Source organism: Nannospalax galili, unplaced genomic scaffold, assembly GCF_000622305.1.
Source record: "Nannospalax galili isolate Female #2095 unplaced genomic scaffold, S.galili_v1.0 scaffold1483, whole genome shotgun sequence".
Classification (NCBI taxonomy): Eukaryota; Metazoa; Chordata; class Mammalia; order Rodentia; family Spalacidae; genus Nannospalax; species Nannospalax galili.
This window is the reverse complement of record NW_008350011.1, coordinates 734,309-754,171: the sequence shown is the minus strand read 5'-3', so window position 1 is coordinate 754,171 and position 19,863 is coordinate 734,309. Positions and strand designations below refer to the sequence as shown.

General features: G+C 44.5%; 1 pseudogene; it reads right to left on the bottom strand.

The window, feature by feature from the left end:
* Positions 1–18,953: 18,953 nt before the first annotated feature.
* On the bottom strand, positions 18,954–19,105 carry LOC115072715 (annotated as a pseudogene).
* Between the last annotated feature and the right edge of the window lie 758 nt (positions 19,106–19,863).

The window sequence follows — 19,863 nt, the reverse complement described above, 5'->3', positions numbered from 1 at the left end:
GCCGTGATAAACAGCACTATGACCAAAACCAACTTGGTGAGGAAAAGTTACGTTATCTCACACGTCTCTGGGCACGGCTCATCACTGAGGGAAGTCAAAGCAGGAACCCCGGGCAGGAACCTGGAGCACAGAGCACGGAGGCGCCCCGCCTGCTGCCTTGGTCCTCTGGCCCATGCCCAGCCTGCTTTCTTATACACCTGCCCAAGGGCGGCACTGCCCACAATGGGCCGGTCCCTCCCACATCACTCAGCACTCAAGAACGTGCCCCACAGATGTGTCCACGGGCCAGTCCAATAGAAACGATTTCCCGGGTGAGGCGCCCTCTTCCCAGGTGTGTCGAGTTGACAACTGAGGCTTCCAGCACGCCATCAAGGGAGGCAGAGAAGGCTGCTGTCTCCTCCCACAGAAGCAGGTAAAAGACAGTGGCTGAGGAGAGGACACAGGGATTCAGGAGACAGGCACCGAGTTGAGCTTCAGCAACAGCACCGTGGGGGTCTGAAATAAGAGACTTAATCCTCCCAGACAAAGTGAGATGTCTACTCCTAAAAGATTTTTTTGGCTGGGACACGCACACTGCACTGTAAGGATGCAGGTTTAGTTAATATGCTAATTAACGGAGTAGCAGAGGGGCGCGGGCGCGTGACCTAGGCCAAGTAACGGAAGACACTTTCTTTGGGTAGGGGAGTGGGGCTTGGTGGTATGCAGGCTAGAAGACATGACTGTTGCCAGGACGTCTTGGGCAGGTGGCAGGGGAGCCTGCCTTGGTCACAGCCTGCACTGCGAGGGCCAAAGGGTTTGGGTACTCTAACAATCCTTAGCATCCAGAAGCGCTCCCTAAAGGATACAGCCGGGCTGTGTCCCTGGTTCCCAGTACAGAGCTGTGTAAACCTTGGAGGGCCTTTGTTCTGCTAATAGAGACTCCTAGCTGTTCCCAGGGCGCTTAAAGATGGAGGCTGGTCATCAGGAGGACTAAGTATCTGTCGGGGCTCTTGGCAGTCTGATCTCCAGGAAAGAGGAAACTGGTTCAAGCCAGCAGCCACTGGTTTTGTTAGGTCTGGGGCGCAGAGTACAGGATTACAGGAGAGAAAGGAGACCGGACCTGACCTCAGACAAGACAGAGTTTTCTGAAGCACCTCAGCGAGGGACCGCAGCCTTCCCACACGCTGGGAGTGACTGCCGTGTGGGACAGGGAGGAGCCTCGGGGCTTATATTGGATATAATTGTGGCTGGCTAACTACATGCAGATCAGGGGCACTCTTGAGGTGTTAATGGCCCCTTCCGCCCCCCCCCCCCTCCTGGTTTATTTGAGAGACACTATGATCTCTTCTTGGAACCATTTGCTCAAGGAAATAGGCCATCTTGGGAGACAGGCTATCTCAACAGTCCTCCCCCAGGAGGAAAGTGGCTGATTGATAATGTGGCTTTCTGCAACCTGGGCCCTTCTATCAGGTTTATTCAATCAGTAAAAACCCAGTAAAATCCTTGGACATTCTGGCTTGGTGAAACTTCCTGACTGGGGAGCACACTGGCATGCCAATGTGTTGAAGCTCCCTGACCCCCAAGGAGGACACAGAGGAGCTGGGGGGGAAGAGGGGAGCTGGTATGTGTCTGTTTACTGGACTGTTCCTGACCTGAGTCCTTTAGGATGAAGTTGTAATCCAAAGCATAACTCTCCTGAGTTTTCTGAGTTATAACAAATTGTTAGACGTGATGGGATTATGGAAGCCCCATATCTGTATGCATTTAACTGAACTGAGGGCAGTCTGGAGACCCTGGAAATGTGGCTGGGGTTCCAGGGAAAGACTGTGATTGAGGATCGAGTCCTCAGTGGGACAGTCTAACCAGGCTGGGCAGGTAGAGGTGAAGTGGAGGCAATGCACCTTGTCTCCTCCCTTCTACAGCAAGCCCCACAGTGCTCTTGCCTTTACTGCAGATCAGCCTCTTCTTGGGGTGCAGTGAGATGGCAGGGTGGGGCTCAAAGTCCTATAGGGTGTGACTTTCAAGCCTTTATACCTGCTCATATTGCACAGCAACAGAAATATTCAGTAACAGAGACTACACATCCTGCAAAGCCCAAAGAACTTACCTGTGTGTATCCTTCAGACAAAGGTTGCGAGCTACTTCTGAGATGCAACACGTAGTCCTAAGTCACTGCGCCTCCATTACCCAGGCCAAACACAGAATTTATCATGTAAAAGTTAGCCTTGGGATTTTTATATCACGGGGGTCCCTCAACAACCCACACCCTTTAAGACTCTCCCAGATGAAGCCTCACTGAACCCAAGCCGCAGACATAGCCACCCACATGAGCAAGGAGACACTCCAGGACGGAAGTCACCACCCCACAGGCATGAGTGACAGTTGTCTAAAAGTACAATAGAATTAAAACACTGAAAACATCTTTAAAAGATTTGAAAAACATGAAAATATCCTAAAAAATGAGCAGCAGCAAAAGGTTAGAAATATGAAAAAGATAAAGGAATTATATATTTAAAAGTTCTATCATGTTAGGCTGACTAGACTCGGGATGGACAAGCACTGGGGAACGTCTGGGGCACCAACAACACAGTGGACAGTAACAGGGATGACAGAGTATATGGGCTCCAGTGGGCAAGGGGGTGGGCTATGGGAGGGTGCCATTTGGGATGTGGGTATATAGATAAATAAGATTGGGATGTTCTGTATGAAATACACAAAAAAAATCAGCAAATTTAAAAAGCTGAGTTATATTTGAGGAAGAAGCATAAAAATTTGCTCCATGTTAATTAGTAGAGGTGATAAACATTACCATTAAAATCTACCTGATGACTTTATATCCATACTCAGGTGCCAAGGATCTGAGTGTAACCAACTGTGACTAGTAATAATCAGATACACAGAGATTAGAGAGATGTATGTGCAAACATCTAAGTGTTAGTAACATTAAAAATAAGTTTTTTATATGAAACAGTATATTTTAAAATGAAATGGAGATCTTTTTTAAAGAGTAAAACCTTATTCAATTTTATGACTTATAGAGTTTATACCGAGTTCAATATTGTATAACTGTATTGATTCAACCGTGAACCAATATTCAACCGTGAACAGCCAATATTGAAAGAGATGGATCTTGGCTCTGGAAATTGTTACTTGAATGTGTTAAAGCTGTAATGAAATGCTTCTTCTAATCATGTAGTTATTAAATAATTTTTTAATTTTTAAAAAAAAGTAAAAAGTACTGTCATGTCTCCTGTTTGATCTCCTAAGGGAGAGAAAAAGAAAAAGCATTTTTTTCATCTTTCAAAAGAACACAGTAGAATATGTTCATAACGTGATATAAAATGTAAGCATGTCTCAGCTCTCCCCCAGAGAACCTGCTTCCTGTAGCAGATGGTGATTAACACAGAGACCCCAACTGGTCAATGTGCAGAGAACAGGAGGCTACAGAGCGCTCAGCCCTACGTGGGACACCTGTATCACACCCTCTCCTCTAAAGGCTTGGGGATCATTGAGGAAGAGGAAGCAGAAGGATTCTAAAACCAGAGGCAGTGGATGAATACAAGGAGGCTGTATTTTCCAGATACAACAGAGCACTTACATATAGGAATCCACAGCACTGTGACAGCATGCACAAGACCTGCACAAGCAGATAAACCCAGCCTAGATGGCAGAGATAGGCAAGAAGCCCCAGCTCTAGCTGAGGAACTACTAGCAGCTGCTGGGAAAGGGAGAGTCATTTTCTTTGAGGGTGTGATGCCTGGTAGGTTGACCAGGCTCCAGGGAATGGACCTACAACCAAGAGAATTTGGGGAACACAAATTAGACTTGATGAGCCTTTAAAAAGGGGGAGAACATAGCCAAGCATGGTGGCGCGCACCTTTAATCCCAGCACTCGGGAGGCAGAGGCAGGCGGATCTCTGTGAGTTCAAGGCCAGCCTGGTCTACATAGTGAGTTCCAGGACAGCTGGGGCTATAGAGAGACCCTGTCTCAAAAAGACCAAGAAAATAAAGGAGAACATGAGAACATGAAGTGGTGGGTAACAAGGTGGGGGTGGATCTGAGAAGATGGGAGGGGTCTCAATATGATCAAAACACATTGTATGAAATTCTCAAAAAAATCAATAAAAAACATTTTAAAGCATACATACTGAGGTTTTAAAAACATGTCCTGTAAAATGATTTTCTAAATAGCGGCAGCAGATACCCACCTCCCAGGGCCCCAGGAGTGTGAGTTGGACCTAACACCTTATTTCTAAGTAGACCACTACAGCAGTGGTCATGGGATGTCACATCTGGGGAAGATGGAAAAGCCAGCACTTCTCCCCTCCTGACACCATCCCACCATCCTCTCCCCTCCTGACACCATCCCACCATCCTCTCCCCTCCTGACACCATCCCACCATCACTTCTGTCCTCCTGACACCATCCTCCGATCACCTCTCCCCTCCTGACACCTTCCCACCTTCTTGCCTCTTACTCTAATGGAGAAGACACCCACAAGGACCCAGGGGTGCCACAAAGCCCTCAGCAGTAGGAAGAGCAGGCCTCAGCCTAACGTCCATGGGGGAGCTTAAGTAGGTTCTGCTCCCGCTGGGCCTTGAGAAGGCTGTGGTCCCAGCCAACCCTGGCTACTGAGGAGAACCTGACACAGAGGCACCAGCAAAGTCAGCTTGAATTCCTGACTCAGTGAGATAATAAATGTGTGTTGTCCTAAGCCACCAAACATGGAGGTAACGTATTACCTAAGAGTAGATGCCGAACATGCATCCCAATAAATAAAAATTATTCCTTAAGCCACTTCACAGTGAAATTTCAGTCAGCAAAGATGTATGTTAAGAACAAGTGAAAGGAACCCTACAGCATAGGCGAGGAGCAAAGATGTTCTAACAGAAGACAGCCAGTCAACAAAACCTGCAGGAGCAGCTCTCCACCTATCCCCGCCCACTGCTAACATAAAGGGAAAACAAAGGCCTTTGGGGGGAGAATGGAACAAGCAACAACTTCCAGATCCCTGGTAAAGAGACTCAAAGCATGTACAATGGGAAGGAAGAGAGCGGACAGAAAAGAGACTCAAAGCGTGCTCACTGGGAAGGAAGAGAGCGGACAGAAAAGGTATCAAACGCAGGGTTAGCTGACGACCGGCTACATTCAAACGCTGACTTTGTAGCAATAATAACACTCAAGGACATTAAAAACCTGTTCAAGGCCGGCAAGACGACTCAGGGAGTAAAGGAGCTTGCCACCCAGGGACGATCACACACCACTGTTCGTGCTCTGTCCACCCAGTTAGAGATGGTGGAAGCCCCTGCCGCCTACTCTGACTCGGGCTTGCCTACTGACCTTGACTGTCACTGTTAATTTCTTGCAATGCTTCATTTCTTCTAATAGTTTATTTTTTAAATTATTTATTGAAAAAAAAAAAAAGTTCAAGGTTTCAGAACCTGGAGCATTTGGGGGTTTAGATTTTTGGATGAGGAATGTTCAACCTGCATAAAGAAGTTCGAATATTCAAATACACAGTATTTATTGTAGTAGTAAGACCATCCTAGATGTAGCACGGTGGTACACGCCTCAAAATCTCCATAAGCAGAAGATGCAGCTATAATGTAAAATATCAATGCCAGAATTAAAGGTGCAGGAATCACACAAGGAAAGAATCGGTGCGCAGGGGGATCACTATAACTTGTGTGAGCTTGTTTGACCCCAACGATATAGCTTCAAAACCTCTGCTATAAACCTGGTTCTTTGTGCGTATGTGTACATGTGGGAGCATGTTCGTGTGTGTACAAGTGTGTGCATCTGAGTGTGAAGGCCAGAGGTCAGTCTTGGATGGTTCCTCAGTCGATATCCACATTGTTATGAAGCAGGGCCTCTCACTTTACCTGGAACTTGCCAATTTGACTAGGATGGCTAATCATCGAGCCCCAGGCAAACTCCTGTCTCCACCTCCCCAGTGCTGGGATTACAAGAGAGCACCACCACGCCTGGCTTTTTACAAGGGTTCTGGAATCTGAACCCAGGTCCTCATGGTCACACAGCAAGCACTTTACTGACTGAGCCATCTCACCTGCACCAAAGTTTGTTTTCTAAAGTTCCAAGGAAAAAAACAGAAAAATGAACAGTCAACCCTAACTTAATAAGCACATACAGATGTGCCCAATGATTAGAAAATACATTTCAAGTCTACATGGAACATTGGCAAAATGTGACCATGTATGGTTGAAGAGTCGACTTGGTAGTCGAGAGCACTGGCTACTTTTGCAGAGGACCCAGGCTCGGTTTCCAGCACCCACATGGTGGCTCACCACCAACTGTAACTCCAGTTCCAGGGGATCTGACACCCTCTTCCAGCCTCCACAAGCTCTGCATGTACATGGCACACATACAAGCAAACATTCACATACCTAAATAACTCTTTTTTAATTGGGCATGCTGTACATAACAGAGGAATTCTCGTCCAATGTAATTGAATCAATATCATATTGACCATGTTCTCTGAGCACAGACTAATAAAATCAGAAGGAACCGTAAATGTGCAAAGAGAAAACTGCACAGTTCACACTGAACATACGAGCAGACCAAACCTGTGAGTCAGCATGTTCCCTTTCTCCTCCTGAAACCATAAAAAAGCAATAAAGAGAACCAAAGCCATTTTGCAAACTACAGTTTTTCAGTGAAAGTAGGAGGCAGATATAGCCTACAGACTACAAATTATGTGCAGACACTGCCAAGAGCTGCTGATTTAGGGCAAGAGCCACTCAGCAGTAACTGAAGAAAAGAGCTCACAGCACCAGTTAATGGCACAGAACAGCAGCACGGTGCCCTTCAGAGCGACCAGGGAACAAAAGGCAGCAAGCACATCCTGAACTCACTAGTGTGTGTGGAAACTGGGACCCACAGACACGGTGGCAGCTCTCCCAGGTTCATGTGTGGGTCAGGTAAGGCAAGAGGCACACTCATGCCAGTCATGAGACTAGCATCTACAGACACAAGAATTCATCTTTCAAGTGCTAAAAACTACAAACAGTGGGAGCTGGAGAGACGGCTCAGCAGTTAAGAGCACTGGTTGCTCTTGCAGAGAACCTGGGTTTGGTTCCCAGCACCCACATGGAAGCTAATGACCATCCGTAACTCCAGTTTCAGGGGATCTGATGCCCTCTTCTGGCCTTTGCAGGCATTGCACACATGTGGTACACACATACATGCAGGCAAAACACTCATCCACATAAAATAAAAATAATTTTTTCCAGGAATTGGAAACAACCTAAATGTCCCTCAACCAATGAATGGATAATAAAGTTGTAGTACATTTACACAGTGGCATTCCAGTCAGCTGTAAAGAAAGACAAAATCACGAAATTTGCAGACAAGTATACCTCTCACCACTCATCAAAGAAGCTTCTTTTTACAACAGATGGAGACTATTACAAAGTCCCACGACTGGTCAAACACAGAGACTAAGTGTCTGTGAGGTATGCAGCCTGGGTCACACACCTGTGATGCGACCTCTACATACACCTAAGGCTCAGGGACATAACATAAAAGGGGCGAAAGGAATATTACTGCATCTCTCAACTGCCACCAGTGAGGCTTCCGCAACAGTTGGTGATTAACCCAGAAAGCTGTAACAGGCCAAAGTGCAAAGAATAAGAAACTGCAGAGTGCTTTTCCCTGAACAGGACACCTGTATCAAACCTGTGCCACACAAGGCTCGGGGACTGTTGTGGGAGAGGGAGTGGAAAGATTGTAAGAGCCAGAGGTGGTTGGTGAGCACAAGGAAACAGAGTTTTCCAGACATCTGGCAAGTCACCCATATGAACTCACACAGTGGTGACAGCAAACACAAGACGCATGCACACACAGGCCAGGCATAGAAGTGAGAAGGTGGGTAAGAAATCCCAACCTTAGCTGAGGAGCTATTGGCAACCAACAACTACTGGGAGAGGGAGAGTTGGTTTTCCTCAGGATGTGATGCTGGACAGGTTAGCCAGGCTCCGGTGGGTGGACGCACACTGAAGGACATTTGGGGACACAAACTTGGCTCAACAGACCTTAACGTATATGACAGAATGCATGAAATCCGGTGGGGGGGCTCTATAAGAAGGTGCATATAAGGGAGGTGCCTAAATATGATCAAAATATATTGTATGAAATTCACAAAAAGTTAAATTTTTAAATAAATGCATACATAAACAAAGTTTAAAGATTAAAAACAAAGACAAACAGTGTTATGTATACAGGGACTAGAAAACTACTCTCTGGTGTGATGTAACTTTCCCTGGGAGAAATGAGCAAACACACCTTCACTCTAGAGCAGTCCCTAAGGACAGACCAAAGAAAGGATTCCACTGAAGTCCAGCTTAGTGAGCCAAGGAGATTATTGGGCTTACTTCCAGGAGCATGGGTGACTCAAAGGCAGCTGCCTCACTACAAGCCCAGCCTAGCACGGGTGAGAACTCAGGAAATATGCAGCCTTGGAAATCCCTGCCCAAATTCTGGGCAGTCCCCCCTGGAGATCTTCCTCCCCAGCAAGTGCCCGTGTAAGCTACAGCGGGAGTCTTGTAGTGTCCCACGCTTCCTGTGTCTTCTTAGTTTCATGATTTTCTTGAGTCTTCTGGCTTTCCTTAGTGCACTGAGTCTCAACAGAATGTTTCAGTGTGTAGGAAACAGCCTTACAGCAGGGTCTTCCTCAGAAAATTAATTAATAAAGGATGAATCTAAGCCACCTAAGTTAAGGAATTAGCAGATGGAAAAAGGTGGACTGTGCTGTTTAAATACAGAACTGAGACCTGACTAGGAGGATTAGAGTAGCCTGTGGTACATAGGCTACATTCCCTGACAGTGTAAAAGGATTCAGTTCAAAAGGTAGTAGAAACAAGGAGGAAGCTTGGAATTAAATTCATTGAATGCTTAATCCAAAATAGCTGGGAGTTTTAAAATATAGCTTAGAGCTAATAAAGTAATTAAAGTATAAACATACATAAAAGTACTAAGACAAAATTATGAATAATAATATTAATAAGTATGAAATAGGTGGTTGCAGGGATTGGAGCAAAAAAGTAAACAAGCTAATTTTATGATTGTTCTCCAAGGGAAACTAATAGATATCCTTTCAGGAAATGGAGCCCTGAGGTTATTATATGATGGTGTAAAAGTAACCTTTGTATAAAAATAACCAACTTCAGTAATTAGCAAAAGAACCAAACAGTGGCAAACCGCTCAAATAAGTATCTTTAACATGCTGTCTCTACAGTTTTCAGTTTACAGGAAAACTGAGCGGAAGCACAGAGAATTCCTATATACCCCCACCCAAGCAAACACACACACATCCCCCACCAGAGGGTCACATGCTTTACAACTGACCAACCTGTAAGGACACATCATTTTCATCCTACGTGCACAGCAACATTAGTGTTAACTGCTGGTGTGGACCATATGGAAGATGCACAGTGACATGTGTCCACCCTTACGGTAATATACAAAGGCGTCTCATGGTCCTAGAACTCCTGTCCTTGCCATTCCTGGCAGTCACTATCCCGTGTCTGTCGTTTGCCACCCCCAAAAAGTAACACAGTTGGAATCACACATGTAGCCTTTCCTGCTTTTGTTTTCACATGTAATTTGCATTTAAGTTTCCCCCATGTCTTTTCATGACTTGTTACTTTATTTTTTTATTGGATGTACCACAATTTATCCATTCATTCTATTGAAAGACACCTTGATTGAAGAAGCTATAAATAAAACTGTTATGAACATCCATGTACACATTTTTGTGGACATAAATTTTAACTCTTGTGGGTAAGTATCAAAAATTATAACTGCTAAGAGTATGTTTTATTTTATAAGAAACTGCCAAATTGGGGGCTGGAGAAATGGCTCAGCAGTTAAGCACACTAGCTGCTCTTACAAAGGACCTGGGTTCGATTCCCAGCCCCCACATGGTGGCTGACAATGGTCATTAACTCCAGTTCCAGGGGATCCAACACCTTTTTCTGACCTCCATGGGCATTATACAACACAGGTACACTTACACACATGTAAGCAATACATTCATACACATAAAATAAAAATAATAAGTAAAAATTTTTTAAAAACCACTAATGTCTTAAGGTATACAAACAGAAAGAAAAACATTAAACAATATGACAGACATCAGTGTCATGTTAGTAAATATGAGAAGACCTAAATCACCTATCATAAGAAAGGTTTTCAGATTGGATCACAAAACAAAACCAAGAATGCTCTAATGCAAAACTTGGCTAAAGTTGTGGCATGTAAAGGCAGTGCAGGGATCTCGGTCCTCAGGTCCAGTCAGAGATATCACGTTATGAGACTCTAGATGGACATCAGTAGGAGGCACTTGTAGAGGTACAAGGTGAAGTTCATGGTGGAGACCAAGCAGTTGTGACTGTGTACAGAGTAAGGGCAGCAACAACCAGAGGACAAAAGCGAGAAAATACAAAGAGGGTGAGAAAAGCAGCGGGTGTGAGAGAAGTTAAGTCCACCTGTCGGCTATGAAAGATCAAATACACATAATAATAATGTATATATGAAAATCTAGGTAAATTGGTGAAGAATATCACTGTACAGGCGAATGTTAAATGCTGTATTACCTAGTAATAGAAAATGTTTTCTTGGAAACAATTACCCAAGAAAAGCATGCCTTAGCATTGCCCTACATTGTGTACTTACTGCACACCATGGATTGCTAACCAGTGCATTAAAGATGGACCACTCAGTACTGCAGGGATGGCTCAGCAGTTAGGAGCATTGATGCTCTTGCAGAAGACCCTAGCTGATTCCCAGCACCCACATCAGGTGGCTCACAACCACCTGCAGCCCCAGCTCCAGGAGATCCAACACCCTATTCTGGACTCTGTGGGCACCTACACTCATGAGCACATATCCACACAGACATGCACACACACAAAAAAATAAAAATAAAAAATAAAAATAAAAATAAAAAAATTAACAAATGTTAAGTGAAATTATTTTTTAATTAAAAATGTAAATATGAATAGTGACTACATGCATGGGTAATGAAGCTATAGATAAGAGAGATGTGACTCATAATCTCCAATACACTGCATAAAACCCACGAATTCATATATAAGTCAAAAAGAAAGAGGTAAATAACCCGCTATTAAGATGTACAAATCACAAAGCAGGCAAGTCGTGGAAGAAGAAATGTGGAAGACTAGTAAAAATGTACATGGAATTTAACTCCCTAGTACTTAGAACACACAAAGTAATATGTAGTCACACAATGGATTACCACATGGAAAGTTCCAAGCCAAAACCAAGGGAGTCAAGACAGATGGAGAAAGACGCATTACCTGCAGCAGGTAAGGAGAGAGCCAAAGTTACTAGCGAAGCTGTACCCCTTGAACAAAGCGAGTAGATGCAGCTTATTTGTGTGGTCTATAGGAAAGCACGCTGGGGCAGTCCATCCCCGAGCATGCTCAGTAAAGAAGCACAGTCTGAGCATGCACGCTCTTAAGGTCATAGTCCAAGAAGGAAAGATGGTGGGTACATTCTGAGCATGCTTAGTTCAAGGTCATGAAGCACAAGTGTGAAAGGTTAGGGTGGAACCCAGAACTCAACTGGGCATTCTCAACTTACACCATAAAGATGCTAAGAATGCTTCTGGAGGGGCTGGAGAGATGGCTCAGTGGCTACGAGCACTTGCCTCTCTTTCAGAGGACCCGGGTTCAATTCCCAGAACCCACAAGGCAACTAACACCCATCCTCACTCCACTTCCAGGGGATCCTACACCTTATTCTGGTCTCTGCAGGGACCAAGCACAATTCTGGTGCTCTTATATATATGCAGTCAAAACACTTATAAGCATAAAATAAAAATAAAATATTTGGGGCTGGAGAGATGACTCAGTGGTTAAGAGCACTTGGCGCTCTTACAGAGGATCTGGGTTCAGGTCCCAGCACCCACATGGCAGCAAACAACCTTCCAGAACTCCAGTTCCAGGGGATTTGATGCCCTCTTCTGACCTCCATGGGCACTGCACATACATGGTGCACTTACTACATACATGCAAGTAATATACTTATACATATAAAATAAAAATAATAAAATATTATTACAAATAAATAAAGAATGCCTCTGGGCATTTTCAGCTTTCTAAAAAAAAAAGAAAAGAAAAACACCTAGCTGTGAAAAAGTAAGGATACATTGCAGGTGAGTTCATACAGGAGTTTGCCCCCAAAGGTTTCTACCTTGTTAGTGGCTAACAAAACAGTAAGGTAACATTTCAGATTTTTCAGCTTGTATGACATTTAAAAATCCATATATGACTATATTATTTATTTTCTGTAATCTTTGATGCTTTGACACCTTTGGGGTAGAGAAAGACTGCTCCTCCTAGAGACAGTTAATTCCTACAACTAGCAAATACTCCAGCGTGAATGAACTTTTCACGAGCTAGTCCGCAAGCCTGGCCTCACATTTCCTACCCGCCTCTGTGTGTCTAGCACACTCAGGAAGGAAATATTGTTCTACCCGTAACCTTCCCGGGTCCAGACCCACAGCAACTAGAGACAGATCACATGTCCAGGACAGGCTGAAATCACTGATCTCGTTAGCGTAGCAACAAGCCCTGAAGAGAAAACCCGGTCAAGAGAGTAACAATGGCTGGCCTGGATAGAGACCCAACTTTCCAGTTTTGCTGGTAATAGAACCATAGAAGGTAGGTTCACCTTAAGTTATGCTAAAAAGTTGGGCAGAATACCTAGTGTGTTAATGAGATGGTGACCTTTTCCTGCCAGAATCCCCACCCCTTAGTGCAGTGGTTGTGGACAGAGTTACAGATATTTGCTCTCCATAAGCCTGTCCACTTTTCTGAAAACTTCAGAAAAGTGTAACCTCTTCTTCTTCAGATCTCTAACCATGTTTCCCCTCAATGCTCTGGGCTGCCCCAAATAGCCTGTGTTTCTTAACTTTTCTCTAAAACTCCCTTCCCCACCCACCATGTGGCTGCCAGTCCCTACCTGTCTGACCTCCATTCAGGCTCTAAACCTGCAAGGCTTCACGATTTTTTCCCTTCTCCCCCTCATTCTCCTCCTCAAAGCAGCTGCTGAGATTTACAGCTTGCCCGCCCTGAAGATTTTTCTTTAAATTCCAATAAAATTGTCCTAAAGTTGCCATTTGAGTCCATTCTTAAATTCTTTTATGAATGAGAGTAAGAACCACCCCTGGAGGCGGGGGGCTCTTCTCCCCTCAATCAAGATGACAGATTCATGGGTATCTCACTCTTTTCTAGTAAAGATATTTGTATAATTTTTCTCACTGAACTATTCTATTTTTTTCCGTTTGAAATAAAACTTGTGACTTACTGCTTTAATCATAAAGGAAACAGAAAACCCTGCTTAAAACTTAGCATGTAGCCAACATTTCACGCAGAACCCTGGGAGACAAGCCTCTTTGCCAGGATAGCCACTCAGCGCTGCAATTAATAAGTGTGTTTGGTCTCTCCCATTCATGCACAAGGGAGTGGATTCAGAAGCACGGCTGAAGCACGCCTAGGCCGTCCAAGAATCAAAGCCCCTGTTCTGACTGCCTACACCTTACCAGACTGTGTCTCACCTTTCCCAGCCCTTCACCCTACCCCTGTTCCCCTCTCCTAATTCATATGTGAATTCATTAGGTCCAGGTCAGGAATTTACTCCTCTCAGAAGTGCGAACATTTTAACAAAATACTCTTTAAAAGACTTTGACACTGAAATGCCACTTCATACCCTTTAGGATGACTCTTGTCGGACAAAACAAATTATATGTGTATATCAAATGTTAAGGGAATGTGAAGAAACAGGGACCAGCGAACACCACTGGTCCCTGTGGGAACGAGACTGAGCCACAGTGGAAAACAGTATGGCAGGTCCTCTGAAACAGTAACCATCAAACCACACGACTAAGCAGTTCCATTTCTCGTACCTATTCAAAAGAACAAAAAGCAGGAGCTTGTATAGACACTGGCTCATGCCTGTTCCCAGCAGCAGTAGCATGGAAGCCAAGACAGGGGCAGCCCAGATGTCCACTCACAAATGACCAATGAGCAAAGTGTGATCTGTATAAAAATGGAACGCTGTTCCCAGCAGCAGTAGCATGGAAGCCAAGACAGGGGCAGCCCAGATGTCCACTCGCAAATGACCAATGAGCAAAGTGTGATCTGTATAAAAATGGAACATTATTCAGCCTTAAGAAGGAAGGAGTGTGCTAGAAAAGAGATGGACCTCGAAGACATTGCTGGATGTGAAACAAACCCGTCATAAGGAGCAAGAGGCCAGTGTTCGATGGGTACAGAACTCTAAGGAGGATGAAACACTAGAGATAAGGGGCAGATATGCCCTTATATCTAGAGATAAGAGTCTCATAACAGTAAGAATGCACTTAGTGTCATGGACCTGTACCCCTAAAAATGGCTAAATGGTATGCAAGGCTCCAGGCTCTGTCCCCAGCACTGAAAAAACTTGGGGCGAAGGGGAACATTCTGTTGTGCCTATATTACCACAGTAATGAAAAGACTCAGTACCTCACTCTTTAATTACTGGGGTTTAGAATCAATACGCATAAACCAACAGACAATTTTGGAGCAGAATAGACAGAGATGGTCTTGCTCATGCAGTAACTTTATTTGTGAGAGGAGTGGGAGTATACATGGGCATACATGCACATGTAGAGACCAGAGGTCAACCTTGAGGGTCATTTCCCAGGAGCCATCCACCATTTTGACGGAGGATCTCTCACTGGGACCTGGGGCTCACCAAGCAGGCTGGGTTGGCTGACCAGAAAACCCCAGGGATCCTCTGTCTTTACCCCCTCTGTTCTAGAATTACAAACACAGATAACCACACCTGGCTTTCTTACAAGGGTTCTGGGGATCAATCAGGTCCTCATATTTACAAGGCAAGCACTTTCCCAACTGAGCCCTCTCCCCAGCCTCTCACTAAGAAACTTTTAAGTGCCTGGTCTATACCATTATGGTATCTCAACAGATCATTGTGAGAGTGAGCCAGTTGAAAGCAGGTGTAATACAGACTAAGTGCTGTCAGAGACATGCACCGGCATGTCAGACGATGTCCCAAAGGAGGATTTTCCTAGACAGATCAACACCCACACATGCAGTCTACATGGAGCACATGGCACGGCCTGCAAGCCTGATCCTCTGCAGGGCAGGGAGGGACTGTTAGCTAAGACAAGCTTTCAAGCTTTCACGTGAGAACATGAGACATTAGCTTGAAATTTGGGTCTTTGATCTATGAGTCTAGTGTTTTCTCCAAAAGACATATGCAGAGTCACTTCTCCCTAAAGCCCTAAGCATGGAATCGCAGTAATAATGCCAGTTGGAAGGTTTCAAAGTGACCTGGTGAGGACCCAGACCCACAGCCCCACTTGCCCTTTGCTAGGTGGCACACTCCTCTGAGCCTTGTCTAGATGGAGCAGCAGATTGGAGAGACTACTGTTCTTAACATTTCCTTTCCTTAAACAAAATTGTGGTTAAAAAGAGGCTAGAGTTCTTGACTCCTTCCTTTGGTTTAACATCATTAATATCACATACGTCCAGGTTGAGGAACATTCTTCTAGACCAATTCTGGCACTTTCTACGTTACCAGAGGAGGAAAGGCTTTGTGGTCTGCTCCAGGCATGAACACTGCAGGCAGAGTATGCATTACCTTCCAGATTCAGAAAGGTCTCTGGAAGTTCCTTTTTAAGTTTTCTACTAGCATGTATTAACGAAGCATAATAATAGGTTTCGTTATGACATTTTCACGCATGTATCTAATGTATTTTGATCGTGTTCACCTCATTACCCTCTCTTGTCCCCCCCTCCCACTTCTGCTGGTGCGTCTCGTCAGGGCTGCTTACAGGAGACCGGTGAGGGCTTACAAGCGCCGGCCACTTGCCAGTGGAGAAACTGCCAAGAAAATACCTCTTCCTCTTCAGCAATCATCAACTGCCAGCAGCTCCTCTTGGAGGGGTGGGGCCTCACAAACGGCTTCCCCTCCGTGATGGGATGCTGCCAGGACCCATCGGTGAAGGTCATCACAGCTGCAGGGAGTTCCAGAGCACGATGGCCACGCGGTGCACTGAAGACAGCATTTCTCCGCACCCCACCTGGAAGTTGCTATGCAGACACCAGGCATCCCCTGCTCTGGGCGGTGTTCCTTGTAGTAAGTGGGGCCTGTCTTGTTACTCCAGTCTCTTCAGTTGGGTATGTCCCGGCTTCCATCTCAGCGCTGAGTCCCCAGGCAGGTGAGAGTCAGGCAGCCAAGTGTTAAGCACAGCCTCACATTCTGTCTTCAAGTGCCAGCACTAATAAACCGCGGTATTATCAATATGGACCTTCCTGAGTCTGAGGCAGCGGAAGAGGCCGTCGGAAAAAGCCACGGGAGAGAAGTAGCTAAACAGCACAGTGCTTCATAAAAATCTTAGAAGGTTTGACGAGAAACAATGACAGCTCCAAACAGCAAATTTCTACAACTGAAAGATCTTATATATAATGTGGAAAAAAATGTTATAGTTAAAAGTTTTTTCCATTGAATATTAATATGTTCTGTTTAAAAAAAAATAGAAAAAGACTCCCCCTAAAAGCAGCAACCTCAGAAAACATTATAAACATTTCATTATGCTTCCTTTTAGCATTTTAAATGCTTATGGATATGTGTGATCACATACTGTTATTTTTAGAGACGTCTAACTGTAAGTCATACGTTTTGGGGTTTTTTTATATTTTATTTATTTGTGTGTGTGTGTGTGTGTGTGTGTGTGTGTGTGTGTCATGATGCACATGCGGAAGTCAGGGGACAACTTTCAGGAGTCGGGTCTCTCCTTCTAGGATGTGGGCTCCAGGGACAGAGCTCAGATCTTCAGACTTGGTGGCAAATACCTTTACTCTCTGTTCCATCTTGCTGGCCAAGCCTCATGATTTTGCCAGTTGTCACATGGCATCCACAGTCAGGAAACAGTCAGGAGTCGGGTCTCTCCTTCTAGGATGTGGGCTCCAGGGACAGAGCTCAGGTCTTCAGACTTGGTGGCAAATACCTTTACTCTCTGTTCCATCTCGCTGGCCAAGCCTCATGATTTTGCCAATTGTTTAGTTTTTATCAAAATATCATATTTTACATGTCACATAAGAATTCTTGAAAGTGATTTTGGTGAATGCACACTATCCATAGCCTACGATCAGAAAACTGCACTGTAGCTGACTTTACTGATCTCCCAGTGCTGGAAATTCAGGTGCTTCTGTGTCTCACTTTCATAAACAAGGCTGAGATGGACGTGTTCTCACAAACATCTTTACATGACTCCACAGTTGCTTCCTTAGGATAACTCATAGAAATATTGTATAAACTACTACATCTTTGTTTTTACTTTTTATGTAGAAAACTGACAAACTTGCAGAACAACTATAATACGACGTGTACCCTTAGCCCTCTCTCTGGAGTTGCCACGAGCCACGTCTCTCCACACTGCCTCTCTTGGTCCTTTCTTCATCCCCTGCCCCTGAGGGTCCATCCCTATGTACTTGTATGAGTTACTTTTTCATTACAGCAAAACACTTGACGAAGGTAACTTATGCAAGGATGGGTTTACCATGGCCAACAGTTTGAGAACACAGTCCACCGAGGCAGAGAAGTCAAGGTGGCAGGGGCCTGAGGTCACATGGCATCCACAGTCAGGAAACAGATGAGTCCTGTGCGCAGCTGCTGTCTCCTTTTCACTCAGCCCAAGGTCTCATCCCATGGAATACTGCTGCCCACAGTGAGGGTGGATCTGTTCAATGAACCTAGTCTAGAAATCCCCCCAACAGGCTGCCCGGATGTTTGTCTCCTAGATTCTAGTTCCTGTCAAGTTAGCAATCACATTAACCATCACAGTGCTTTTGAATCTTTTTCTTAAACATGTGGCTGTTGCTGGACATGGTGGTGATCACCTTTAATCCCAGCACTTGGAAGGCAGAGGCAGGCGATCTCTGTGAGTTTGAGGCCAGCCTGGTCTACATAGGGAGTTCCAGGCTGGCTAAGACTACAGGGAGACCCAGTCTCAAAAAGACAGAAAAAAAAAGTGGCTATCCTCCCAATACTTTCCTGGATTTAGGAAAACGCATATTGGCACCCAGCTCTTACCTCAGGTGTCAGCCAGGCCCCGAGCTCTCCAGTTTTCCCGAGATGTTCTCTGAATCTCTTTTACCTGAAGCCAAGCAGAGGGCATGTAGAGCATGGAGCTGGCACATCTCCAAAATCTCCTTTAACTTGGTCATTTACTCTAGTACTTTCAAAATAAAACTGATAATTTTTCAGTTCAGGTGCTTTACAAAAAGCCCCTCAATTTCAATTTGTTTGTCTATCTAATTAAGGTTGAGTTCAAGTTAAATCAATTTTGACAGCTTTCATTTCTGACTACATTTTATGGAGTTAACAATGGTTACATTTATATACCTAATTTAGTAGCATATAATATATTCCAGTAAATTCTCACAGTGTATTCACTAATAATACAATAAATAACCACAGGCTTTGCACATTTTATGTTTCATAGACTTTATAAAATGTCTTATGCTCTAGAGGATGATGTACATGTCATTTGACCAAGATGACCACAGATATGTCATATGATCAAGAGGACCTGATATGTCACATGATCTAGAGGATCTGGTATGTCACATGATCCAGAGGACCATGGGTATGTCATATGATCCAGAGGACCTAGTATGTCATATGATCCAGAGGACCTGGTATGTCATATGATCCAGAGGACCTGGTATGTCGTATGATCCAGAGGACTATGGATATGTCATATGATTCAGAGGACCTGGTATGTCAGACACCTCTGCTACCAGAGCCTCAAAGCAACTATGCTGGCACTTAAGTAAATAGCCTAAACATATTTCAATAAAACTTTAAATAGTGACACTAGAATTTCGGTTTAAACATTTTCAAAAGCCAGAAATATTTTTTACAGGGGAGAGCGCGAACACAGTCCCCACTACCACAGCTTTTGCAGTAGTTTCCCGCATTTAGGGAAATCGCAGGGGTCAGCAGGGCAACAGATGAGCCTCGCTCTGGGAAAACCACCTTCCTGATCGTGGTGTCTCCCCTGCCAGGTAAGTATCAGAACTATTTTTTTTTTAATATTTCTTCAGACACTTAAACATACAAAATGAACAGAAACAGGTGGTAAGCTGGATTTGCCCCGTGGGGTGCAATTTACTAATCCCCATATTCAAACAGCATGTAAGCAAAGGTGGAACTCACGTAACACCTGCTGACACTGTTCCACCAGTGCGGATTTTTGACAGCTGCACTGACACAAAACAAGCACTCGTAGAAATGAGGATGGATGAGGGCATAAGAAGAACGGGTCTAATCCAGTTCCAACCTTTTACACACTGTGCCCCGAAAGTGCCAAGAGTCTCAAATGTCCCAGAGGGAGCCATGGTATCTACTTAAGAATGCAATGTTTTACTTTTTAATTCACTTTTTATTTCAGCTGGCTGCTAAATTGATAGGTCCTAAGTAGCTATTAATTGTGGCAACTCAATGAACAGAACCAACTGCTAGGTACATTTTTCAGCTGAGGAAGTTACTGAACACTGAGGGAACCTCCCATGTAGACAGTCTCTCAAGTCAGGGCCAGCTCCTGCACAGCAGGGGCCTCTCTAGGAAGGCCAGCATTTTCCCACTCAAGTCAAATCCCTCACCTATAGTTAGGGTCCTAAGCCTGGAACTCTGCTGATAATCCCTACATGTAAACAGAACTACCCCAAAGAAAGCAACTGGTAGGAACAGGAAGAAGAGTAAACAGAAAACCGAAGACCAAGTCCAGCATTTCTATCTCCCTCTCTGGACTTTCCTGTCTTCTCTACACTA